Source organism: Podarcis gaigeae, assembly GCF_964106915.1.
Source record: "Podarcis gaigeae genome assembly, chromosome: 8".
In the NCBI taxonomy this organism is placed as follows: domain Eukaryota; kingdom Metazoa; phylum Chordata; class Lepidosauria; order Squamata; family Lacertidae; genus Podarcis; species Podarcis gaigeae.
The window spans coordinates 82,641,780-82,668,017 of record NC_139684.1 but is presented as its reverse complement, the minus strand read 5'-3'; the positions used below and the strand labels follow the sequence as shown (position 1 = coordinate 82,668,017).

The 26,238-nt window shown below is 49.9% G+C and overlaps 1 protein-coding gene and 1 long non-coding RNA gene across 4 annotated transcripts in view; one reads left to right on the top strand and one right to left on the bottom strand.

Annotated features, from left to right (window-relative positions):
• Positions 1-1,949: 1,949 nt before the first annotated feature.
• On the bottom strand, positions 1,950-26,208 carry LOC310851868. The gene is made up of 3 exons (XR_014567899.1): positions 25,572-26,208; positions 23,703-23,867; positions 1,950-2,476 (listed from the first exon to the last, which is right to left on the bottom strand). It is a non-coding gene; the product is annotated as an uncharacterized lncRNA (long non-coding RNA).
• The window catches only part of NPAS1 (neuronal PAS domain protein 1), a 94,385-nt gene continuing 80,481 nt past the window's right edge, over positions 12,335-26,238 (top strand). Inside the window, exon 1 of one of the 3 annotated variants that reach the window (XM_083753747.1) lies at positions 12,335-12,637. The gene's annotated coding sequence lies outside the window, so the exon portion shown is untranslated. Of the gene's footprint in view, positions 12,638-13,655; positions 13,771-26,238 lie in introns of those variants that run through there. The other 2 variants (XM_083753748.1, XM_083753749.1) reach the window with 2 other exon arrangements.

Here is a 26,238-nt window from a genome sequence, read left to right as displayed (position 1 = left end):
AAAGGCCTGCCTAGCCCAGCGTCCGGTATCCGCAGCCAGATCCTTTGTCGGGAAGCCCAGGAGCAGGACCTGAATCGATTCACCAGCGGAGGGGAAACAGAGACGCTGCGGGCTGCGCCGCTGTGCTCAAAGGGTTAACTCCCGAGCCAGTCTTCTTTGGGTCTCCTCTCTGCTCCCCCCTCCCCCCTCTATCCTAGCCGTGAAAGAGTTAACTGGAGGTCAGGCATGTGTCAGCAGCTGGCAGTGTCTGGAAACCGGTGCATGGTTATGAGGCAGCGCAGGGGCCCCCCAGGGATCATCTGACATGGATTGAAAACTGCCTGATTGACAGCCGTGGCTCCGCCGGTGTCAAAGGGCTTCCCAGCGGAGCCACACGGGTCAAGCTTGGGCCTAGTCCCTCCAGGCAGCTCTGGCGATGGGTCTTTCCACAGCCCACCCCTCCTCCTGCCATGCGCACCCTGCATCACCAAGCGCCTCCCTTCCCCATTCATCTTCCCGATCACGCTTGCATTCCTCCGCTGGCCGGGAGCCTCTTCAAGTATGCAGGGAAGAGAGCCTGTGCGCACACAGACGGGCGCACCCGCTGTAGACGAGGCCCGGCTGGAAGGAAAACCCTTGGCCACATCGGGTGGGGTGGAGGGGCATGGCAGAACCCCAAAGGAAGCAGACCTCATGCAACATAGGATGCTCTCTGCATGGCACATCTTCCAGAACTGTACTGGTCCCGTGGGTTATCCGAGAAGCGAGGTCCAAGTCCGGTCCGTGGTCAAAGGTGCAACATGGAGGCAGTCCGTAGTAGCTGAATCTGGGTGCAGGGCAGGGAGTCGGGTGAAGTCAGGAACAGGCTTGCAAGCAGGGAGCCAGGGCGGGTCAGGCAGAAAAGCAGGACAGGGTTCAGGCAGGAACTAGCAACCAACAATGTTGTTCCCACAACTGGGACTGGGGCTGGCTGGCTTTTATCTGCCCCGAGGCACAGGGCGGCCCCGATCCTCTGGTGACTCGCCTCTCCTGGCCTGGAGGTGAGTACTCCTCCTGCGGGAACTTAGTTCCCTCCGCCTCTCTGCCCTGAGCCTCTGCAGCTCAGGAGAGGCTGGAGGGTTACTGGACCCAGAGGCAACCTCAGCTTCCCCTGACGGGGCTGAGAGTGGAGCACCTGCAGGCAATGGGTCCTCCATCACCTCAGGAGCCAGAGCAGACTCAGCTGGTGCCTGCACCTGAGGATCCAGCACAGGTGAGGGCCCTTCAGGCTCAGGCCTCAGCTGGTTCTGGAGGCGGGGAATCCTGTGCAGGCTGGGATCCCTCAGGTTCAGCACCCGAGTCCGAATCCCAGGCCATCACAAGAACCCTCCAAGTATCCCAATTTTCCAGGGACAGTCCCAGATTTACAGAAGCCATCCCGGTTTCTGATTTGATCCCGGAACGTCACGCTTTTCCTTAGGGCGTCCCTGTTTTCATTGCAGAAATGTTGGAGGGTATGGAACAGGATGTCCCTAGGGCAGGGGTCAGGGATGCTGTGGGTTAAACCACAGAGCCTAGGACTTGCTGATCAGAAGGTCAACGGTTCGATTCCCCGCAGCGGGGTGAGCTCCCGTTGCTCGGTCCCTGTTCCTGCCAACCTAGCAGTTCAAAAGCAAATCAAAGTTCAAGTAGATAAATAGGTACCACTCCAGCGGGAAGGGAAACAGCATTTCCATGCACTGCTCTGGTTCACCAGAAGCGGCTTAGTCATGCTGGCCACATGACCCGGAAGCTGTACGCCGGCTCCCTTGGCCAATAAAGCGAGATGAGCACCACAACCCCAGAGTCAGCCATGACTGGACCTAATGGTCAGGGGTCCCTTTACCTTTACCTTAGGGCAGGGGTCAGCAAACTTTTTCAGCAGGGGGTCAGTCCACTGTACCTCAGACCTTGGGGGGGGGGGGGTTGGACTATATTTTTTGGGGGGGGAATATGAACAAATTCCTATGCCCCACAAATAACCCAGAGATGCATTTTAAATAAAAGGACACATTCTACTCATGTAAAAACATGCTGATTCCTGGACCATCCACTGGCCGGATTTAGAAGGCGATTGGGCCGGATCTGGCCCCCGGGCCTTAGTTTGCCTACCCATTCTCTAAGGCTTCTTTTCAGCCGGGACTCTCCAGAATTCACTTCTCAGGTGGGCCGCCATTGCCATTCAAAGAGAACAAAGGAGGTGGGTTCTGGGTTATCATCTTCTAGAAAAATGGCGCTGGACACCCCTATTTTCGTTGGAGACATGTTGGAGGGTATGACCCGTTGTTTGAGAGTTGCAGAATCGGGTGGCAGCTTTCTGCGCGATGAGTGTGAATGGGTATTTCAGATCCACAGCATTGTGGAGCTTCCATACTGCTCCGAACACGGCGGGTCATCTCTGGCCAAGTTTTCCTCGAGTAGTCCCACTGAAACGGCTGGACCCAGCTTAGTCATGTTCGTGGCTTTTCATGGGCCTCCTCTGAGTAATAATAATAATAATAAATTTTATTTATACCCCGCCCTCCCCGGTCAGAGCCAGGCTCAGGGTGGCTAACACCAGTAAAATTACAGTAAAAATATAATAGGAAAAGAAAGAAAAAACACAATTTAAAATACAGGTTAAAATGCAATTTCAGATGCTGCAGTCAATTCACAGAGTACTCAAAAGTTATTCAGACATCACACAATGTCCACCGTGGACCAGGGAGCAGGTTGGTTCAGTCTGCATTTATAGGCAAACTCACGTGATTTGTGCTTTCCGAAACAATACCGGAACTGAAAGACAACCTGCCTTAGAAATCTGTACTTCTCTGGATTTCGCGAATGTAGAATGGTCAAGTTGGAATGGACTCCAAAGGCCATCTAGTCCAGCCCCCTGCAGTGCAGGAATCGCAGCTAACAATGTGGTTCTCCAGCCAAGTAATGTTTATATAAACTGGCATATGCTAGAGTACAGAGCGCATTCAAATGGATGTTCAGTAGTGAACATAATATGCAAAAATAGGGAAACTAGCTGAAAACATGCAAAAGACTATCGTTAAAAGGTAATTAGACTCTTACAGAGTTGAAACTATATATAAAGAAGCAAATCTATTACAATGCAGATAATAAAAACAGCACAACGTTATTAAAAGTCCTTTAAAAAACAAACTAACTCCCAAACAGTCAGTTTCCAAAGGCCTGTCAGAATCAAAGAGCCTTCACCTGCTGCTGGAGGGAGACAATCTGGCTTCTCTAGGCAGGGAGTTCCAAAGTTGCCTGGGAGCTACCACCAAGAAGGTCCTGCAGCAGCATGTGTAGGTTTCCCTCCGGCCACCAAGTGGAATAGAAATGAGGAGGCCAGGAGTTGCAGGGACACTGGACACCCACAAGCTAACTTTCTGCCTCCCAGTCTTCAAAGAAGAGAAGAGGATTTGATATCCTGCTTTTTCACTCCCCTTCAGGAGTCTCAAAGCGGCTAACATTCTCTTTTCCCTTCCTCCCCCACAACAAACACTCTGTGAAGTGAGTGAGGCTAAGAGACTTCAGAGAAGTGTGACTGGCCCAAGGTCACCCAGCAGCTGCAGGTGGAGGAGCGGAGACACGAACCCGGTTCACCAGATTACGAGTCCACCGCTCTTAACTACTACACCGCACTGGCTCTTAACCAAAAGCCCAGGGGCGCCATGCCGTCGTAAGGAAGGTGCTTCTGTTGGAGTCCCTGATGTGAATTCTTGACTATCGGTCCCAGAAGATTTGCATCCTGCTCTTCCGATACATTTGCATTGCTCAGAGCAGCTTCTGACACACAGGATGCAAGACTCTGTTAACAAAACGAGGTGGAACAGGGCTTGTTATTTTCCACATCTCTCCTGGCAAAGGAATGTGCAAACCCAGTGGTCCCCGAACTTTTTCCAGGCCCACTTGGTTCCGTAAACTCCTCTCTAGTGCTCCCCTATCCTGTAAAAAGCGTTACTCAGAATAATGCTTTTCACGATCCACTACGGAAGAGAACACAGTATCATTCAAAACAGTAGCATTCAAAACAGTAACGATTAATTGCATAGCTATTCAAATCCAATTTGTAGCCCTGGATTCCCAGAAAAACTGAGTGTGTGACATTGATGTTCACAAAAATAAATATATGCTCTGATCTAATATTGTAGCACATACACACACACACACACACACACACACACACACACACACACAAAACATACACAGCAAAGAGTGCTGCATGGAAAATATTTTCACACATTCTTACAGAACATAAGGGTGAAGGAAAGTCATAGCATAAAATATTGATGGAAGGGACCCCTGTGGTCATCTAGTCCAACCCCCTGCAATGCAGGAATCTCAACTAAAACATCCATGACAGATGGCCATCCAACCTCTGCTTAAAAACCTCCAGTGAAGGAGCGTCCACCAGCTCCCAAGGGAGTCAGACAGCTCTTGCTGCCAGAAAGTTATTCCTGATTTTCCTTTCTTCTCGCTTGAAGCCATGGCTCTCATATCTCCTCTTTTCCACGCTAAACTTCCCCAACTCCCTCAACCATTCCTCATCACCCTCTGCTACCAGAGCCCTCTCCCCTTCTGTGGTTTCCAGAAACTGGTATTCAGCCAGAAGCGGTTTAGTCATGCTGGCCACATGACCCAGAAAAGCTGTCTGTGGTCAAACGCAGGCTCCCTCGGCCTGAAAAGCAAGATGGGTGCCGCACCCCACAGTCACCTTTGACTGGACCTAAGCATCTAGGGATCCTTTGCCATTTTTATATTTATTCAGAAACATTGCTGCTTATAGCTGTGGAGGCAAACAGAGCCTCCACCATAGTTAATAGCTAGATCAGAGGTCAGCAACCTTTTTCAGTCATGGGCCGGTCCGCCATCCCTCAGACCATGTGGTGGGCTGGACTATATTTTGGAAAAATAATAATGAATGAATTCCTATGCCCCACAAACAACCTAGAGATGAATTTTAAGTAAAAGGACACATTCTACTCATGTAAAAACACCAGGCAGGCCCCACAAATAACCCAGAGATGCATTTTAAATAAAAGGATGCATTCTACTCATGTAAAATCACACTGATTCCTGGACTGTCTGCGGGCCGCATTTAGGTGATTGGGCTGGATCCGGCCCCCAGGCCTTAGGTTGCCTACCGCTGAGCTAGATTACCCTCGTGGTTGCTTCCAACTCTAATAAGAATAATAATTTATTTGTACCTTGCACATCTGACTGGGTTGCCCCAGTCACTCCCTGGGCTGCCTCAGCCATCTATGATTCTCTGAGTCTTCGTAAATTTGCCCAATCCTCTTTTACAGCTGTCATCACTGTCTCCTGTGGGAGAGAGTTCCGCAGTTGAAACTATGTGTGTGCTGTGCGCTCTCTCTCTCTCTCTCTCTCTCTCTCTCTCTCTCTCTCTGTGTGTCCCACCCTGAACTTCCCACATTCAAAATTCCTCCGGCCCTTTGACTGACCTGCCTATCGCCGACGCCTTTCCGACTGTCAAATTCTATCCGCTGATGGGAAAAAAGGAACAGAGATTTTAAAAAATGCCTGCGTTGTTCATTCCAGGACACGTAGCACCACGATAAAGGTGGACGTGGACTCCCCGCCCACTCCGCACAACTAGAAAATGACAACAGCGTATCTGACAAGTTGATTTCGGAGGGATGAGTTGTCAGAAAAACCGGGCGGGGGGGGGGGGAGAATTCTCCAGATAGTGTTGGAAGCGCTGTACTTGGGTACCAAACAGCATCGCGAGGACTAGCGACATGTTCTGCCCTCACTGAACCACCGCAAGCATGCGGGGCGGGCCCCCCTCGCCCACGTGGCTCCTGCCTCTCCCTTCTCCCCACCCCCACCCCACACGCAACGGCCTGTCAATCAAGCACAGGGTGACATGGCAAGCCGTCCTTGGTCATTACGGCTGACAGATGTCCATTATCTCCTAATCTCTCTGCATTAATCAGGTGTTTGCTGCCAATCACGTTGGCTGGGGGAAATGTGTTTTTATTTGCATCTGTCAGGGCCAATTACTGCTGTGCAGACAAAAGCTTGCCATGTCCCCCCCTCCCCTTCTCCCTCTTCTGTCATGGATTTCATCTTTCCTCCTGCAAAGGAGAAAGAAGGCCAGAGGGACCTTTGAAAGTTGCAGGATTTCCACAGGCTCCAGAAAGGGGTGATCAGGAGGGAGGGTGGGCTTGTTAGAGGGCAGAAAATTCTGCAGCTCTGCAAACACCTGGTCAGCAACTAGGGACTCTGCTAGATTGGTAAAGAAAAGGCGTTTTATATGCGTTGTAAATGCAATATAACACTGCGACACCAGAGGGCGCTGTGGAGTTCCGTTTCTTGCCAATGTGATTTTTCATACCAAGTTTACAACGCGTTTTCCTGAAACGCTGCTTTGATGTGTCTGGATCCAGCCAAGGTTTCTTGGTGAGCTGCTTGTGGAGGAAGAAGGGGCCCGAGGCCACCCCAAAGGGGGTGCCATGCCCTGTGTTTAGGTCTTACTATTGTTGTTTAGTCGTGTCCGACTCTTCGTGACCCCCTGGACCAGAGCACGCCAGGCCCTCCTGTCTTCCACTGCCTCCCGCAGTTTAGTCAAACTCATGCTGGTAGCTTCGAGAACACTGTCCAACCATCTCGTCCTCTGTCGTCCTCTTCCCCTTGTGCCCTCTATCTTTCCCAACACCAGGGTCTTTTCCAGGGAGTCTTCTCTTCTCATGAGGTGGCCAAAGTCTTGGAGCCTCAGCTTCAGGATCTGTCCTTCCAGTGAACACTCAGGGCTGATTTCCTTCAGAATGGATAGGTTTGATCTTCTTGCAGTCCACGGGACTCTCAAGAGTCTCCTCCAGCACCAGAATTCAAAAGCATCCATTCTTCAGCGATCAGCCTTCTTGATGGTCCAGCTCTCACTTGCATACGTCACTACTGGGAAAACCATAGCTTTAACTATACGGACCTTTGTTGGCAAGGTGATGTCTCTGCTTTTTAAGATGCTGTCTGCCTCGCCGTGGCGAAAGGGCTTGAATAACTCAGAGAAGCTATGAGCTAGGTCGTGCAGGGCCACCCAAGATGGACAGGTCATAGTGGAGAGTTTTGACCAAACGTGATCCACCTGGAGCAGGAACCGGCAAGCCACTCCACAGTGGCGTAGCATCGGTTGTCAGCACCCGGGGCCCCCTAACCCGTGGATTTGCGCCCCGTAACCCGTGGATTTGCGCCCCGTAACCCTAACCCCCAGATGTTGCGCCCGGTGCGGCCGGCCCCCCCTGCACCCCCACGCTACGCCACTGCCACTCCAGTATCCCTGCCAAGAAAACTCCGTCTTACTATATTTATTTATTTATATCCCACCTTTTTCTTCGAGGTGCCCAAGGTGGCACACTTGGTTTCTCCACACAACAGCCCTGTGAGGTAGGTTGGGCTGAGAGGCAGCGACCGGCCTAAGGTCATCCAGTGAGCTTTGTGGACAAGTGGGGATTCGAACCCTGATCTCCCCGGTCCTAGCCCAACACATTAACACAGGGTTTCCTCAAACTTGAGTTTCCTGCAGCGCAGCCCCCTCCCAAACTAGCAGGGATGATGGGATTTGTAGTCCAAAGAACAGCTGGAGACCCAAGTGTGGGGAACACTGCTCTAACCACTACACCACACTGGCCCTGGCAGTATTGGTGGATGGGGGCAGGGGAGAGGCAATTCATTTTAGGCCAGCCTTTGTCAACCTGGTGCCCCCTAGCTTTTCCCCTTTGTTGGACTACAACTCCCATCAGTCCCAGCCAGCACAGTTGATGGGAGTTGTAGTCCAGCGGCTGAAAGCCCACCAGCCTTAGGTGGCTGATGTTGGTCCCCAGTCTCACCATTCAAATTAGTGGCTCCCATAGTGTGCGCCCCCTGGGGGTTGGTAGGATTACCCAGGGTGGGAGCTAAGAGGCGAGGGCGATGTAAAAGACTATCAGACTTTGCAGAACTTGTATCCCTGCGTCAAGCTCGTCGGTTTTGTTGAATTAATTTGACTAAACAGTTATATATATATAACGCTGAACCCAGAAGTACCAGAACGGGTTACTTCCGGGTTTCGGCACTCACGCATGCGCAGTACCACTAAATTGCACTTTGCGCATGCGCAGAAGCGACACTGCGGGTTGCAAACGTGCCTCCTGCATGGATCATGTTCGCAACCCGAGCGTCCACTGTAATTTTTATTGGTTTTTGCACATGTTTTCCAAACATAACACCCCATTTTATACAATACAGCGGTACCTCGGGTTACATATGCTTCAGGTTACAGACGCTTCAGGTTACAGACTCCGCTAACCCAGAAATATTACCTCAGGTTAAGAACTTTGCTTCAGGATGAGAACAGAAATTATGCTCCGGTGGTGAGGTGGCAGCGGGAGGCCCCATTAACTAAAGTGGTGCTTCAGGTTAAGAACAGTTTCAGGTTAAGAATGGACCTCCGGAATGAATTAAGTACTTAACCTGAGGTACCAGTATTTAACAAACCTTTGGCTATCAAAGCCTAGGACTTTCGTCAACCTCGACTAATGGTTTTCTAACTTTCTTTCTGATTTTGCATTTTTATTTTAATAGTTATTGCTATAAAATCCAAATCCTAAACAAACTCCTCCTTAGTCCTTTTTCGCAATAATTCATATAGTTCTCCTTACGAAACTCCTGGCAACCCTGCAAGCGATGTCAATTGATTACAATTGTCTCTCAAATATATCATAAATTTCTTCCAATCTTCCAGGAAAGTCTGGTCTTGCTGGTTCCAAATTTCCCCACTTAATTTCGCCAACTAAACAGTTTTAATTGGATTTTGAATAAAATGTGGAATTGTTACTGCTTTGAATTTTGTGGTGTTATCTTTCTTAGAGGGTTGTGCAAGCAGCTATTTGGAATAATGCTTTTTACGGGGTAGGGGGCATTGGGGAGGTGTTTATGGGACCAAGAGGGTGATGCCCCCCCAAAAAAGTTGGAAACCATTGATTTAAATCGAGGGCTGGAGGACAGAGGGGAATGAGGCTGGGAATTTCTATCTGTGAAGGAAAATGAGCTTGTTTGCAAATATCAGGAACTTCCCATTCAGATATTGCAAGACGCTGAAAGGTACAGTAATTCCGAATGAGACACTGACCCTCAAAATGTGGAACTCGTATTAAAGTTGGGAGCATTGGTCAATCAAAATGTGTTTCAATTAAATTAAAATTGAAATCTCACATGCTTTTCGTTGTCAAATACTTGATGCCATTAGTCAGCAATTCAATGCTGTTTCTTTCTATTTAGTTGTCCATTGTTCTTGACACATTGGAGAAAAAAGTATTGCTCGGAATGTCAAAAGACAAGGCTGGGTTTTCAAAAAAGACCGTCTTAATATGGCTATCACACGTTGGGAAGAGTTCCTAAGGCACAAGTCCCATTTTACAAAGTTTATGCAAAAGTGGGTGATAGCCAACTTAGGTCTAGCTATTGAAATCAATAGACTTAAGTCACGCCCTTTATTTCCAGTGGGTCTTCTCTGAGTAGAGGTGGCATTGCCCACAACCTAGACTCTACTGGAAAAGCTTGATTATTTCAGTTTTATTTCTTTCATGTTGAATTTCTCGTTATGATTAATTGCTACGTATAAAAACGGAAATTTAAAATTAAGATTTAGGTATGTAAGTGGTTGAGTTGGACTTGGCAATTGTCTTATTTGTTGGGTCGACAGCCAGGCTTATTTATTTATCTAATGTGTGTGTGTGTGTGTGTGTGTGTGTGTGTGTGCGTGCACACACCACTCTAGCCACGATAAACATATTTTCTCTAAAGCACACAGAATTTTTTTTTAATGTGATTTGCGCTTAATTAAACTCATTTTACTTCTCACCTCATTCATTTTATAATGTGCACTCCCCCTCTTGTTTTTACACTGTGATTATGATGATGATGATTTATTAAATTTGTATATTGCCCTTCATCGGCAAATCTCAGGATGGTACACAACATAAAAATGGTGACCTTTGGCAGCAAACTTGATGCCTTCCAGAACATTTTGGACCACAACTCTCAGCCTCCCTGAACTTTGGCCCTGCTGGCAGAGGGGCTGATGGGAAATGGAGTCCAACAAGAGCCAGGAGACAAAAGGTGAATGACCCTTGATTTTATTACGATGATTATAAACCACCCTATGACAGAGGTACTTTGTTTTTACAAAATGAAATAAAACAGATTAGGAACAGACAATACACCGCACAAACCAAAAGCTAAGCTAAACCTAAGAACTGGTATAGATTTAAAAAACTGATCCAAGTTTGAAAGATCTGGTGTTGAAAATACTTTGGAGTAGTTGCCAAGTGGAGTTTTCTGGAGAGAGAGGGTGCCACCACCAAAAAGGCTTTTCACTCCTCATTTGGGGAACCGAAAATGGGCCCCCCAAAATGACTCAGGATTCAGATAGATAAGGTAGGTGGGACAAACTGCCTGGTCCCAAGACAATCCAGGCCAAATTCTGTTGTGTTTATTTTGGTTGTTGTATACCATGGGTAGGCAAACTAAGGCCCGGGGGCTGAATCAGGCACAATCGCCTTCTAAATCCGGCCTGTGGATGGTCTGGGAATCAGCATGTTTTTACATGAGTAGAATGTGTCCTTTTATTTAAAATGCATCTCTAGGTTATTTGTGGGGCATAGGAATTTGTTCATTATTTCCCCCAAAAAATATAGTCCGGCCCCCACAAGGTCTGAGGGACAGTGGAACGGCCCGCTGCTGAAAAGGTTTGCTGATCCCTGTTGTAGACTAACTTCCATAGGAAAAAGAAACAGAAATTGTAAGCTTTAATTATGTGGAACTCATAATAACAAGAAGAATTAGAATAAATAAATGGAAAACCCCGAGAGGAGATACTGAGATTCCTTACCTTAACACAAGGAACAAACCTTTATAGTGAATACTGATTCATTCAAGAGCGCAGGTTAGAGGAATATTTGGCAAATAAAATGTAACTAGCCACAAAGGGGAGCTCCATGATCCAGAAGGGAGAAGGGCAATGACAGGCCTAGACAGCATCTTGAGAAGTAGAGACATCACCTTGCCAACAAAGGTTCGTATAGTTAAAGCTATGGTTTTCCCAGTAGTGATGTATGGAAGTGAGAGCTGGACCATCAAGAAGGCTGATCGCCGAAGAATTGATGCTTTTGAATTCTGGTGCTGGAGGAGACTCTTGAGAGTCCCATGGACTGCAAGAAGATCAAACCTCTCCATACTGAAGGAAATCAACCCTGAATGCTCACTGGAAGGACAGATTGTGAAGCTGAGGCTCCAGTACTTTGGCCACCTCATGAGAAGAGAAGACTCCCTGGAGAAGACCCTGATGTTGGGAAAGATGGAGGGCACAAGGAGAAGGGGACGGCAGAGGACAAGATGGTTGGATAGTGTTTTCGAGGTTACCAGCATGAGTTTGACCAAAGTGCGGGAGGCAGTGGAGGACAGAGGTGCCTGGCGTTCTCTGGTCCATGGGGTCACGAAGAGTCGGACACGACTAAACGACTAAACAACAACAACATGATCCAGAAGAAACCCATGTTAAATTCATGTATTTGAGCGCAAACTCTTGGTATGCTCAGAGGCAATTCCAACAACTGGCTTTGCATAAAAGTAAAGAATGATTAAACATCTTTGGTGTTGCTTCTACATTCCTACAGTGCAGGGGGTTGGACTAGATGGCCTTGGGGGAACCCCTCCCTACTCTACAATTCTGATTCTATGGTTGCTGCTCTTCTTTCAATGCATGGGCGCTTTTTGGCTTTGGTCTGCACGCATTTCTTCTTCTTCTTCCTTTTGCCAAATAACGTTTATCATTTTGGGCAACATCAGTGCCAAATCACATCAAATTTAACACAATCTCCCCCAAAAGTTGATTTCCCGCTTTGCGTCCTAGACGCGTCCCTGCTTTCCCCCGCTGCTTGCTATTACATTTTGATTTCTGACCCCCATTTCCTTCCTTAAATTACAATTACAAATTTTTATTAAAAAAAATAAATCCCTTTCCCATTATCCATCAGCTGTCGACTGATCAACTCCTGCTTGTATATATTCACGCAACAAGAACCTCTTCCCTTCAAGAACAAAAGGCGATGATCCATCTTCCTTCCCTGCCCGCTTCGAACCTGCGCGCATTTCCAAAACCTTGTGTCTTTGGTGCGCGCGCGCGTGGAGACGAGCGCCCCTGCCCGCGTGCAGAGCGCCCTGGCCGCTCAACTTCGGCTCGGGCCGACCCCCCCCTTTCTTCTCCCTCTCCCCCTCCCCTCCCCCGCTCCCCCCCCCCGTCCAGTCGGCGGAGGGGCGGAGGCGGCATCAGTATGCGCAGCGCCGCGCCCGCTCATCACCATGTGAAAGGCAGCCGCGCCGGCGGCGCCTGCTGCTTCTGCACCCGCTCCAGCGAGAGCGCAGCGCAGCCGGGGCTCGCCGGGGCGGACGCGCCTTCGCCCGCCGGCCGGCCCGCCCCCTCGATCGCCCGCTCTATGGCGGAGCCTCCCCGCCGGGCCGCCCCGAGGCCGCGCTGGACGGGCAGCTCCCGGCGGGGGCGTCCCGGGCGCGGGGAGGAGAAGGAGGAGGAGGAGGCGAGCGCCGCCACCGCCGCCGCTTCTTCTGCTTGTGCTGCCATCATGCGCGCCCGGTGAGTGAGACGCGGGGAGCCCGGCGGCCCCGGAGCGGAGCACGTGCGCGGCGGGCGCGTTGGGGTGGGGTCGTCGGGGAAAGTTTGGGGGCGGACTGGAGGGGGGGATCCGAGAGCGCTTGAGCGGGAGGCGAGGTGGTTGGGGGACCCCCCATCCCCCCGAGGGTGAGGGTTCAGGGAAAAGTTTTTGGGGAGGGTGAGAAGATTGGGGGGAGAAAGGGGGCGAGGGGGCGCAAGAAAGCTTTCCTGAAGGCTGGAGCCGCCTTTTGGGGGAGCCCCTAGACGGGGTTTGGCGTGGGGAGCGGAAAGACGGTTGGGAAGAAAGTGGGACGGAGGCGCCAAGTTGGGACTGGGTGGGGAATCCAGAAGGGGACGGGACCCCACAGGGTCATCCAGCTCAACCCCCTGCAATGCAGGAAGCGAAGGGGTTTCGATGGAGGCTGCGTGAAAATGGGTGAACCTACTTTTTTACGTGGTGGTGGTGGTGGTGGTGGTGGAGGGAGTGGTGAGGCTACCCTGAAGCTGTGACCTGGCTCGTCTGAATTGTCTGGAGCAGCGGTGATGTCTCAGATAATGGCGGGGAGAGAGAACCCCATATAGGAAGGGAGAACAAAGTTCCTAGTGGGGGTGGATGTCTCCCTGAAGGGGGGGGGGCTTGATGAGAGGTTCCTGGGGTCACGTGACTTGCATTAGGCACTGGGTGGGTACCCATAGATGGGTCAAGCTGTTGTGAAGGAATGTCTGATGTCTCCTTCCCTTGGTTTGTTTGGGGATGCAGAGTCAAAGCCTTTGGGAGTCCAGCCTCCTTGCAGTCCCGGAGCTGGATGGTGGCGCTTGGCTGCTTCCTGGCTGCGCTGCCGGGTCCCTCTGCCCCTTGGCAGAGATGCTCTCTGCCCTTGATTCTGTGGGGTCCTCCTTCCATTTCCCCCAGTGTGGTGCTTTTATCTGGTGCTTTCCCTGTGTCCAACTTCCGATAAGATTGAGGTTTGGAGGGGTGGGGTGAGTCCTCCCCCCCACTTCAGAAGAAGCAAGGCCACCCCCGTAATTCTTGCTTGAACCCCCTAATCCAGGGTGGTGGGTTCAGTGAGTGACTTAACAGGAGCTTTTTACAGGATCCAGCCAAAGCGAAAAAGGTAAGTGAGAAGTTTGCTTCCTGTAAATTCTGGCCTGGGATGTTCCTCTCCCCTTATCTTTCTGGGGTGCCAAAGAGCAAACTGCGGGCGTCTTGTCTGGTGACTTCTGTGTTGGCCCAGAGTGGACTGCATGGTCCCAGCCTTGCTTTGTGCCAAACTTGAGGGCTTTTTTCCCTGTGCAGAGGGGGGGGGGGGAAACAATTGTTGCTTGTTTTTGCTCCACCAGAAGCAAAAGATGGGCATGAGCAAATAAATAAATTGACTCACCGCTGAACAATCAACTAGGCAAACACCCTGGTGAAATCTGAATCAGCCAAGAAGTGCATCGCCTGCCCCCAATTAGGCCCTTGAGGTTCTGAATCATGGCCACTGTTTTCTATGATACCTTCTCTGCACTGAGCCAAGAATTGGTTAATTCTGTGAAAGAGGTGCTGGGGCTGGAGCTCCCCATTCCCAGCTTTGCTGGCTGCTTTCTCCCCCTCTCGGCTGCGGGCGCCTGGAGTGTAGTGAGCAGGGAGGGGAAAGGCACTCTGCACGTGTTCAGAGGTTGCAGCCTCCGTTCACCGCAACTTTGCCTGTCCAAGCGCTGACCGTAGAAAACAGGTTTGCAGGTTTTGAGTGCTGGGGTCAAAGGAGCACCCAGCTGCTTGGCGTATCTTGATGTGATCTCTCAAAGTCTTGCTGTTCCTTGATCCCCACTGCAAAAGGGTTGCAGCAGCAGCATTGGTGGCTAGTTACGCGGGTTTTCAGGAGCCCGGCCAGAATTGCAAAGCTCAAGTCTGGACAGGGGTCTCGGCTGAGTTGGTTGGATCCTCACAAAAGAAGATGTTGTCCTGACAGAGTTTCCAGCTGTGGAAAGGGATGCTTTTGGGTTTTTTGCTTAGGGCAGAAGCAAAGCGAGGGAACTCAGACCTCGCAGTGTGTGCATTTGTTCCTGAGATCCAAAGGTGACGTTTTGGAAACAGTGCTCCAGGTTTAGCTGGGCTTTTGTGGAAGGAATGCATGTGTCAAAAAGTGTTTGGGTTGCAGAGTTTCAGAATCCGGTTGCATGCAGGTATACAGCTTGGGCGTCTTGTTTGGAGCTTCTGCCCAAACTTGGATGTTGAGGGCTTCGGAGAGCTCAGGGATAACTAAAACCAGAGCAGAAAGCTCCGGAGAGTTGCCTTTATCCTTGCTATCATTTTCAGGGACAGGTGTGTGTCCCTTTCTCGCTTCCACACCTTTAACTGGGCTTGTGAAACAGTCACATATTGGACTGCTTTTTGGCCAGCTAGTATTACTTCTGGCCAAGAATGTAGCAAGCTGCCTGTTGGTCCACTTAGCTCAGTGTTGTCTACACTGACTGGCAGTGGCTCAGCCAGGAGTCTTTTCCAGCCATGAATTGAACCCAGGACCTTTTGCATGCCCCAGGGTGGGGTGGGCAGGAGGGGAAAGCCTCCCCATGTTTCCATCAGGCCTTCAGATGTTCTAGAAGTGATGGGCGGTGTGTTTGATGGCGGATGGTCCAGCCTTGTGTGCTACACTTCCCTTCAAGTCTGGGCTGCCAGCAGGAAACTCTCTTGTAAAAAATTATTTTAGGAGCTAGCAGAACTTTTCTTCAACCCTGACCCCCCCCCCAATTTTTGATTAAAACTGCAGAAATGGTTTGTATTCTTTAAAAAAATCAATCTCCCCCTTTCTTACTTGCCAGGTTTAAAAGGAAAGGGTTTGCCGGTTTTCTGGCAAAGTGTCCTCTCTGCCGCCCAGCCCCCTGCCAGTTTTTGTTGGGGTGGAGGCATCGGCGCAGATTGTCTCAGGGCCACATTGAAGGCAGGCTCAGCGGTAGAGCATCTTCCTTGCGTGGAGAAGGTCTCTAATTCAGTCCCCAGCAGGTGAGACCAGGAAAGGTCTCTTTTCTAGTTGCAACCCTGGAGAGCAGCTGCCAGTCTGTGTAGGCAGCACTGAGCTAGGTGGACCCAAGTCTGTGGGGCCGGATGTGGTTGAAGAGATGCTTTGCTGGCACACGTCTTCCTGCCAATTAAACAGGTTGGGCAGGCTTCCTGAAACCACACCAAAACCTTCTCAGCCTGCTTTCAAATCCCCTCCGGTTTCAGGGCACGGGAAGGGAGACCCTCACATCCCTGAGCTCTCTGAGATGAAAGCTGCATCTGGGTTGTGGGGCACAGTGGCCCCAGGAAGAAGCCAAATGCATCCGAATACTTTGAGGGGCTCTATGTGGAATGAATGGTTCCTTTGGAATGAATGGGAGATCCTTGTCCTCCAGCGGCTTTGCTCCCTTGTCGCTGCTGTCAGAGATGGTGGCGTGAATGATTTTGGTAGAGTGCAACCCAGCGTTTCCTAATCCCCGTTTCTCAGCTGGGTGTCTTCTCTGCCACTTGGGGCGTGTTTCTGGGCAAAAGGGCATTTATTTCCCTTTCATTTTCTGCTGAATTTCTCTCTCTGATTGAAAGTCTTTATGCAATTAAAACACCGCCAGATCCCTGCATAAGAGGGAGTTGGCAGGCAGCAGGTACGACATGACTTGACCCTTGATTTGGAGGGGCAGAGTAGACTGAAGAGTACCGTAACAGGGAGGAGAGATGCAATGGAGTGTCCTGGAAGAAGGCATGGCTGGCTGCGCAGCAACACACTGCGCTGCAACTTTTTGTTGCACGGTCCACTTGTTTATTTCTTTCCATCAAATCCTGGTTTTATACCATAATTCTTTTTCAAGCCTTGCATGTGTTTTCAAAACCGTTTGGGCTTTCTTTAACTTCCCGTGTTGTTTGAACAACCGCCCCCCCTCCAACTTTCTCTGCCGTGCTTGGGACAGTCTCTCTGGAGGTCTGGCCCCAAACGTTTCATTGTCCCATCAGCTGTGGGTGTTTGGAGGGGTGCTTTTCAGATCCCTCTCAGTGTTGCAAAGGATGCTGCCGACTGAGCACGTTCCGCAAGTTGCACTCTCCGTTCTCTGTGGCTTGGCAAGGGACGATGGGGTGTGTGCACCCTAGGAATCCTGCTTTGCTTTTCTGCACCTCCAAAAAATCTTGTCTCGCTTTAGCGATAGCCCCGGCGTTGCTCATAAACCTGGGGAAATTCTGGTCTTGTGGCTGCTTAAAATGTTTGCCGCTAGGAATGTGATATCGGTGTTTCAAAGAAAGCTTTCCTCCTAGCTCTTTTGGCTACTTTATCTCTTCTCAGGGTTGTTTTTTTTGGTGCAGTGAAGCGCTGCCGTGCCAATAATCTTTAAGCTGCCTACCCACCCGAACTCCCCTTTGGAAACTAATTTGTGTGCCCTTCTGCTCTTCCTCGGCGCCCTCTGCGGGGTGATCTCTCCCCAGTTGCAGGCTGCCTTTTCCCGGTCTTCTCCCTCGTCCTAGTTAGTCGCTTTTACGCCTTTTGTTGTCATGGCTGTCGCTGGCGCACCAAACAAATGCACCTTTCCAAAAAAACAACACCCCGCCTTCCTGGCCTGAAAGTTTCAGGCGTGCACAAATCCCCGATGGAGTGGGTCTCCCTCCTCTCCCCCCCACCCAAAAAACACCCCGCCTTCTGCTCCAAAGTCTCCTGGCGCCCCTGTCCTTTCCATGCCATCCTCAACATGCAAAGGTGTTTAACCGGCAGGCCTGCGAGGGCATTGGTATGCGCGGTGCGCAGCGTCTATTGATGATCTCGATTTTATATGCGAGAGAGGTGTGGGTTTTGTATTGGTATGTGCGAGAGGGTGCTGGTGCAGTTGTGCGTGCCTCTGGATCGGTATGCGTGGGCACTCACGCATCGAATGCGGGGAGGAGGAGGAGAAAGGAGAGGCTTGCCCCCCCTCCGGAGCCTGCCTGGCAGAGCCGACTCTATGCTGATGCTTGAAAAAGAATCACTTTTTGTTCCTGCTTTCTTGAATTCCCAGCCACTGCAGATAATACTTATTTTCAGCTTTTCCGATAGACTGTTCGGCACAGCTGGGCCAAACTGGGCAGCCTTCCTCCTCCTCTGGCAAATTGCACCCCAGGGCGAGAAGTTTATTTGGCACAGTCCAAGAGGGATTGGAAGTCGCGAGTCTCTTCTTGGTTAGGTTGTTGCTTTGAAACCGAGGTTGTTGTTGTCGTTTAGTCGTGTCCGACTCTTCGTGACCCCCTGAACTGGAGCATGCCAGGCACTCCTGTGTTCCACTGCCTCCCGCAGTTTGGTCAAACTCATGCTGGGAGCTTCGAGAACACTGTCCAACCATCTCGTCCCCTGTCATCCCCTTCTCCTTGTGCCCTCCATCTTTCCCAACATCAGGGTATTTTCCAGGGAGTCTTCGCTTCTCATGAGGTGGCCAAAGTATTGGAGCCTCAGCTTCAGGATCTGTCCTTCCAGTGAGCACTAGGGCTGATTTCCCTAAGAATGGATAGGTTTGATCTTCTTGCAGTCCATGGGACTCTTGAGAGTCCCCTCCAGCACCAGAATTCAAAGGCATCAATTCTTTCAGCGATCAGCCTTCTTTATGGTCCAGCTCTCACTTCCATACATCACTACTGGGAAAAACATAGCTTTGACTATACGAACCTTTGTTTGGAACCCGAGGTTAGCTGAGGTTAAGCAGAACGAGGATGCGCAGTCCATTTAAACCAGGCCGTGGCAACCTGGCGCCCTGCAGACTATTTGGACTACAACTCTCACAGCTGGGCCCCCGGCCAATCCTTATGGTACACTGCTTCTGGTCTTGGAGTCTCTATTCTTAACCAATGTGGCCAGTCACTTAAGTAGAGTCCTGCTGGATCAGGCAGTGTTAGAAACTCAAATATTTAAGCTGACCGCCAAATGGCACCTTAGACCTAGGTTATGATCCCAAAACGGAATGTCTGGGCACTTTAAAAAAAACCTATAGAATTTATTATTATTATTATCATTATTATTATTATTCATTTCATTTCTGTACCACTTTGTATTTTAAAGAAAACATCTCAAACTGGGTTAAAGCACATTAAAACATCAAACAAAACAATCCAGAATAAAAGAAATTCAAGCTTTCAGGAAAATATTTCAGATCCTTCTCTCAGTGACACTTCACTTCCCCCACATTTAATGACCTACCGTATTTTTCACTCTATAGGACGCACTTTTTCCCCTCCAAAAATGAAGGGGAAATGTGTGTGCGTCCTATGGAGCGAATGCGGGCTTTTGCTGAAGCCTGGAGAGCGAGAGGGGTCGGTTCCCGCCAGGCTCCCCAGGCTTGCGGATAGCAGCCTGCATCCCAAAGCCCGCCCCTGAGCAGCGCGCCCCGGGCTTTGGGCAGATATCCGCAAGCCTGGATATCTCGGGCAGATATCCGCAAGTTCCTGCCGGGTTCCCCAGGCTTGCGGATAGCAGCCTCCAAACCCGACCTAGTTGGGGGGACAGCGGGGAGGGGGAGACCACCTTCCCGCTGTTCCCCGACCTGGTCTTTGGGGTGGGCGGTGGGGGAAAGCAGCGCCCCCCCCGCCAGCCCCAAAGAGCAAGTCGAAAGGAATCCAAAGCCCAGCGGGAACTCCCGCTGGGCTCCGGAGGCTTCAGGTGAACGCACCTTGAATGCACAGAATGCACCTTGACTTAGAGGGGGAGAACAAGAAAATTTTTTTCCCCCTGTTCTCCCCCTCCTATGGTCCGGTGCGTCCAATAAAGCGAAAAATACGGCACTTGGTTTCTAGAGCTGCCCCATAGCAGAAGGACTCTAGGAAGGCAGTGTGGTGTAGTGGTTAGAGTGTTGGAGTGGGAGCTGGGAGATCAGGGTTGAAATCCCCACCCAGCCATGAAGTTCGCTGGGTGACCTTGGACCAGTCACAGCCTCTTATAGGGTACTACTTTGTAAAAACGGATGGAATATAAATGCAACAAATAAGCTCTTTCTACTTAACTGCTTAAGAAAGCTGGAGGGGCCAGCTGGATGGAGATGTCAGTCGCCAAGCTGGCATCCAGAGATCGCAATTTGATCCGCGCCGGTCCCAAAATGTGCCTGGCTCATGTCTAACACTGCATCTGTAGTGATGCAAAAGCAAAATTTCGTTTCTGAAAGAAATACACGTTGGGCGGAGGTCTCTGTGATCCTTTCGTTGTCCAGCTGGGACAGAGGTCTCTGCCTGATATGTAAGGGGGAGCAGGGCAGATGGCAGTCCCCAAGCGGTGAGGGTAAGGCCCTTTGTGCATGCCCAGAGGTACAGTTCCAAAAGTACGAGGCCCGGGAGCCTGTGGCCCTCCCGATGTTTGGCCAGCTTCCATTTCCTGTAATTCCTGATGGTTGGGCATGGTGGCTGGAGCTATTGGGAGTCCAACAGCATTTGGAGAGTGCAGGATCCCGACCCCTGCGATATATTATTACTTTGTTTTGCCCGGATGTTTTGTTCACTCTTGCCCAGCCATACAGGTAGAAGCTTGCAAGGGAAACTCTCATGTTGGTGGTACCACTTTTTTGTTATTCAAAGTGCTTGGCAATCCTTCGCTTTTTCACCCCTGATATCCTGGAGGACTGTGTGTCAATCATCCATGCCCTGGTTAACTCTAGGCTTGGCTACTGCCCTATGCTCCACATGGGGCTGCCCTTGAAGACAGTTCAGAAACTACAAATGGGGGAGAGGAAACCCACTAATATATTTAGATGTATTTTTACAGTGGGAAGACTTAGCTTGAGAGCTAGCCAAGGCTGACTCCACAGGATAGATTTGAACTCGGGTCTCCCAGGGCCCACCCTGAAATCCCTTGTGCCCCCTTTGTTTTATTGTCTCCAAAGAATATGGCGATGTGCTCGATTTATTTATATTTTATTTTTAGGAAGGTCTCCTTCTCTCTGAGTTTTTACTGCCAGCTCTGTGGATTTTTAATTATAACTCCAGCAAAGGGAGTCAGCGATAATTGAGCTAAATTTGTGTCATAGTTTATGCTAATAATTTTTTTTTTTTGCAATTAGTGGCTTTTTAGCAAGATTCTTCTCTCGAGCTCAGCTTCTTGCTGCTCGGAGAGTTTGTCAGCCCTGCAGTTTTCCATTCTTCCCTCTGCGCCGCTTCCTCCCACCCTAGTAATACAAACTTGTTTTCAAATGGAGAGCTATTTCAGGGCCTCTTTTCTGCATCCCAAAAGGCAGATTTCTCTCTCCTTCCCCGCCCCCCCCCCCCCGGTGTCATACGACTTTTCTATATGTCTCTTTCCCTAAATTAATATGAGTGTAAATATGTATACTTTCAAAAAATTGACTGTATAGGCAGCTCAGCAGTATAACTCTCTCTGAGCTGTTTCTCAGCAAGGAGCAAAATAGCGAATCCAAAATTCAAGGCACGACTAGGGCAGGATTAAATTCGCTGCTTCTCCAGCTTCAGCTGAGGGCTAGTGCATCTCATGCCCTGCTTGTGCACTTTTGGGGTGGCCAGGCGAGAAGAGGGTGCTACACTGGGGGGGTCTCCTTTGGCCTGATCCAGCTAATAGGGCCTCTAAAGGTAAAGGGACCCGACTCTGGGGTTGCGGCGCTCATCTCGCTTTATTGGCCGAGGGAGCCGGCGTTCAGCTTCTGGGTCATGTGGCCAGCATGACTAAGCTGCTTCTGGCAAACCAGAGCAGCACACGGAAAAACCGTTTACCTTCCCGCTGGAGTGGTACCTATTGATCTACTTGCACTTTGACGTGCTTTCGAACTGCTAGGTTGGCAGGAGCAGGGACCGAGCAACGAGAGCTCACCCCGTCGCGGGGATTCAAACCGCCAACCTTCTGATCGGCAAGTCCTAAGCTTTGTGGTTTAACCCACAGTGCCACCCAAGTCCCTGACCCCTGCCCTAGGGACATCCTATTCCATACCCTCCAACATTTCTGCAATGAAAATAGGGACGTCCTAAGGAAAAGCGTGACGTTCCGGGATCAAACCAGAAATCGGGACGGCTTCTGTAAATCTGGAACTGTCCATGGAAAATTGGGATACTTGGAGGATTCTGGCAGATGTGCCATGCACACAGCATCTTATGTTGCATGAGGTCTGCCTCCTTTGGGGTTCTGCCATGCCCCTCCACCCCACCCAATGTGGCCAAGGGTTTTCCTTCCAGCTGGGCCTCATCTCCAATCTCCGGGTGTGCCAAGAGCTCACCCCGTTGCAGGGATTCGAACTGCCAACCTTCTAATCGGCAAGTCCTAGGTTTAACCCACAGTGCCACCCGCATCCCCATGGGGACTCTACTGATGTCCTTATCCAGGACTGAAACTTTCCCCAGCTTGTAGACCATATCTTTTCCTGGCTAACCTCCCAGTGGCTGCCTGCTGGAGAGGGTCGGGGCGAAAGGGAAAAGTGGGCGGAGCAACAAAGTTGGAAGCAGGGTTTGAAATTAGCAGGGTGCCAGGCGCATTTTGCGCCTAAAGATTCTCCATTTGCGAGCACCTCAAAAAGTCTGGGTGCCATTCTTTTACACCTGGCTGACACTCAAGCATTACTTAAATGTATGTGCTTTGAAGCCTCAAAGTATACATTAAGGATAGACAATATGTTAAGGAGTTTAACAATAAAGAGTAGAGCCTTTTGAAAACTGAAGTATGCCACCAATATTTTTTTGTAAACACCAAATTAAACATGCCTTAACAATTTATGATCAAAATTTGATATTAACAATGTGTCTCTTATGTGAATTGCGTATTAGTTCATGCTTATCGAAATAATAAGTAAAAAGTCTTGCCGACCCTCCACAAGTGGCGACTAGATATTCTGTTTAGGCGCCGACAACCCAGGTCCCAGAAGCCATTTGGCTCCTAGTTTTTCTATCCCAGTTTCTAACACTGGCTAGAAGGGACCTCAATCAAGCAAAATGCCTGTTATTATTATTATTAAAATTTATATACCACGCTTCATCAAAAGGTCTCAGGGCGGTTCACATAAAAAATACAAGATGAAACACAAGTAAACAATTAAACCAAAACAACAAAACAATAACCCCCCCTCTTCCCACGGATACATTTTAAACACTGTAGGATATTCATCAGCCAAGAAAAGTTTTCACCTGGCACCTAAAAATATATAATGAAGGCGCCAGGGGAGCCTGTCTGGTGAGAGCGTTCTACAAACGGGGAGGCACTGCAGAAAAGTCCCTTTTCTCTTGTGGTCACCCTCCGGTCCTCATGTGGAGGAGGCACACGAAGAAGGGCCTCAGATGGTGATTGCAGGGTTGGGGGGGGCAGTGTTATAAGTAGCTGGTCCCTTACCTTTCTCACCCTGATCTGGCCACAGTGATCCATGTGACGGTCACCTTCAGGCTTGATTATCTACACAGAGCTGCCCTTGAAGCTAACCCAGAAACTCTAGCGGGTGCAGAATGCCGCAGCGAGGCTCCTTACAGGGTCCTTGCCACAGGATCACATTCACTCGGTGCAATACCAGCTGCACTGGCTCCCAGTGGAGTACAGGATCAGGTTTAAGGTGCTGGTTTTAACCTTTAATGCCCTATAGGGCCTAGGACCCTCATACTTACGGGACCGCCTCTCCTGGTATGCCCCGCGGAGGACCTTACGGTCTGCAAATAATAATATCTTGGAGGTCCCGGGCCTCAGGGAGGTTAGGCTGGCCTCAACCAGAGCCAGGGCCTTTTTGGCTTTGGCCCCAGCCTGGTGGAATGCTCTATTGCAGGAGACCAGGGCCCTGCGGGACTTGACATCCTTCCGCAGGGCATGCAAGACAGAGCTGTTCTGCCTGGCCTTTGACCCCCATCTGTGGGCCCCTGTAAGTTACCTCTTTGGCCCTTTTATCGGCTCATGTGGGACCAACATGGATAGCTGGCCCTGAGGAATACTTGAGGTTCCCGACCCCTATGGTTGTAATTCGTGGGCAGTCATTTAATTTTATCCGGGTTCTAATTTTTAAGCTGTATTTTAATCAATTGTTTGATTGTGTTTTAATGTATTTGATATTTGATTTTAGCCGCCCTGAGCCCAGTCTTTGGCCGGGGAGGGCGGGGTATAAATAAAAATTTACTTACCTATATGGAGTCCAGTGTGTTGTCCTCCCGCAATTCCATAGCCACTGGCATTCTAAGGTAGACTGCTTCTGAATCGGTAGGTTCCATCTGGACCATTGTGGCGAATCGCCATCCACAGACCCCCTGCTCCATGAATTTGTTGAATCTGTCATCCACCATCAGATTCTGTGAAACAGGATTAGGGAACCTTGGGCAGCGTGGCCCTCCAGGGCCCTTGGAACCTTCCCTAGGACCCACCCTTTCACTGGCCCTGTTTCTCACCCCAACTGTTTTTGCCTGGCTGTACTGTGTCTTTGGGGACGCGGGTGGCGCTGTGGGCTAAACCACAGAGCCTAGGACTTGCCGATCAGAAGGTCGGCGGTTCGAATCCCCTCGACGGGGTGAGCTCCCGTTGCTTGGTCCCTGCTCCTGCCAACCTAGCAGTTTGAAAGCACGTCAAAGTGCAAGTAGATAAATAGGTACCACTCCGGCGGGAAGGTAAAACGGCGTTTCCGTGCGCTGCTCTGGTTCGCCAGAAGCGGCTTAGTCATGCTGGCCACATGACCCGGAAGCTGTATGCCGGCTCCCTCGGCCAATAAAGCGAGATGAGCGCCGCAACCCCAGAGTCAGTCACGACTGGACCTTTTACCTTTTCCTTTACCTTTTACTGTGTCTTTGAACTCTGCTCTAGTCTCGATGGAAGCCAGAGAGGCGAGTGCGAGTGTCTGTAGAAACTAGCCTACCGTGTAAGGGTTAAAAACCAAATTCATGGCCCCACCCACTTTTGTTTCCATGTGGCCCCTGAGGAGAGGAATAGGGCCCTTGGGTGAAAAGTGGTTCCCCAATCTGGAATTAAAATTTGTTTCCCAACTTTGGTTGATTTGCAGCCTGAAGTGGCTCATAACTATTTCCTGCTGTGAAATAAGCGCATTGCATGGGGGTTGGGCTAGATGACCTTTGGTGTCCCTTCCAAGAATGTGGCCCGGCAGTTTGGACAAAGGCAGCAGTGGGTGTTCACTTGTAGCCACCCCAAAGAGCTGGGGGAAAGCCCATCGTGGAACCCAGAGGCTGTTGCCATGCAGAGCCAAGTCAGATGAGGCGGCAGAGTTTTTCCTCTGCAAAGCGTTTTTGCAAACAAATCACAGCAGTTTCCACCGCAATCCACGCTGTTCAGAGAAGGGCTGGGATGGACGAAGCCACGTACGGCAGGTGCAATGTTGGGGGATGCCAGAGAAGTAAGTGCACCCCATCATCACAGGGCAGGTTCTGAAATGTGTAGAAAAATTCCCGGCATTTCAGTTGACTAGCCGGTGCATGCGCTGCTGAAATAATAATAATAATAATAATAATAATAATAATAATAATAATAATAATAATAATTTTTATTTATACCCCGCCCTCCCCAGCCAAGGCCGAGCTCAGAGCGGCTTACAAGCAATAACAAAAACAAGTTGAATGAATACAACTTAGAAACAAAATTAAAATACAACATTAAAATATTGAAACATTAAAATATTAAAATGTAGCCTCATCGCAGGAGGAGAAATATTGAAACCAACCCCCCCATTTCTGGAATCATGGCACAGGGCACTTTTTTAATGATAATTGGAGTAAACGTGCTGCCAGTCACTGTCGGGAAATATTTTTCTTTCCAATTCTGGATGACTGTTAATGCACCAGGACAAAAACGTTTTCGTGTTTACCCTTCACTCTCAGACTTTGCCGTTTGATTGGCTCAAGCGGGGGGCGAGGGGCCTGCAAGGCGGTTGGACTCTAACTCCCATCATCGTAGAATTATAGAGTCGGAAGGGGTCCCATAGGGGTCATCTAGTCCAGCCCCCTGCAATGCAAGGGGAGTTGTTGTCCAGCAGTATCTAAAAGGTTCCTTACCTCTGGACAGAAGCTTTTGTTGATTAGTCTGCTGATTGAGACTTGCAGATCGAATTTAACGTTTATGGGCATGAGGGCTAGAAACTTGAGTGCTGTTTTTTGGCACTGATTTTGAAAATATTTTGGATCTTGCGCTGGGCACTCAATTCTTCTCTTTTGGGCTGGTGTGTGTGTGAGAATATACACAGCATTGTATACAGTTTTGGCTCCAAGTGATTGCAGTGGGAAAACGGCGTTCACAGGAGGAAGTAAAAAGATCTGCATATTCCAGAGATGCTGAATTTGGTGTTGGCTTTTCCTTGTGCTTAGATTTAGTTGCTCAAAATGTTCTTTGAGGGAGGCTTCGATAACAACCCCCCCCCCCCAACAAAACTTTGCTGAGCAGCAGATCAAGTGTACAGCCTACCAGCGGTGTGACTTATAATTCTCTGGCAAGGAGGATTTTAATGTTTCCTATACAGGCTGGGGTCTGAGACCTGCAGGTACAGGGCAGTATACAAATGTAACAGATAGATGGAGATTTCAGTCGCCAGCCTGGTATCCAGAGATCTCGCCATTGAACCCGCGCCAGTTGCAAAACTCTCCTGGCGCCTGGGGAATTTTGAACACTGGGGAGAAGAAAGGCAAGAGCAGGGGACCCCCCCCCCATTGTAACCCCAATTTCCCT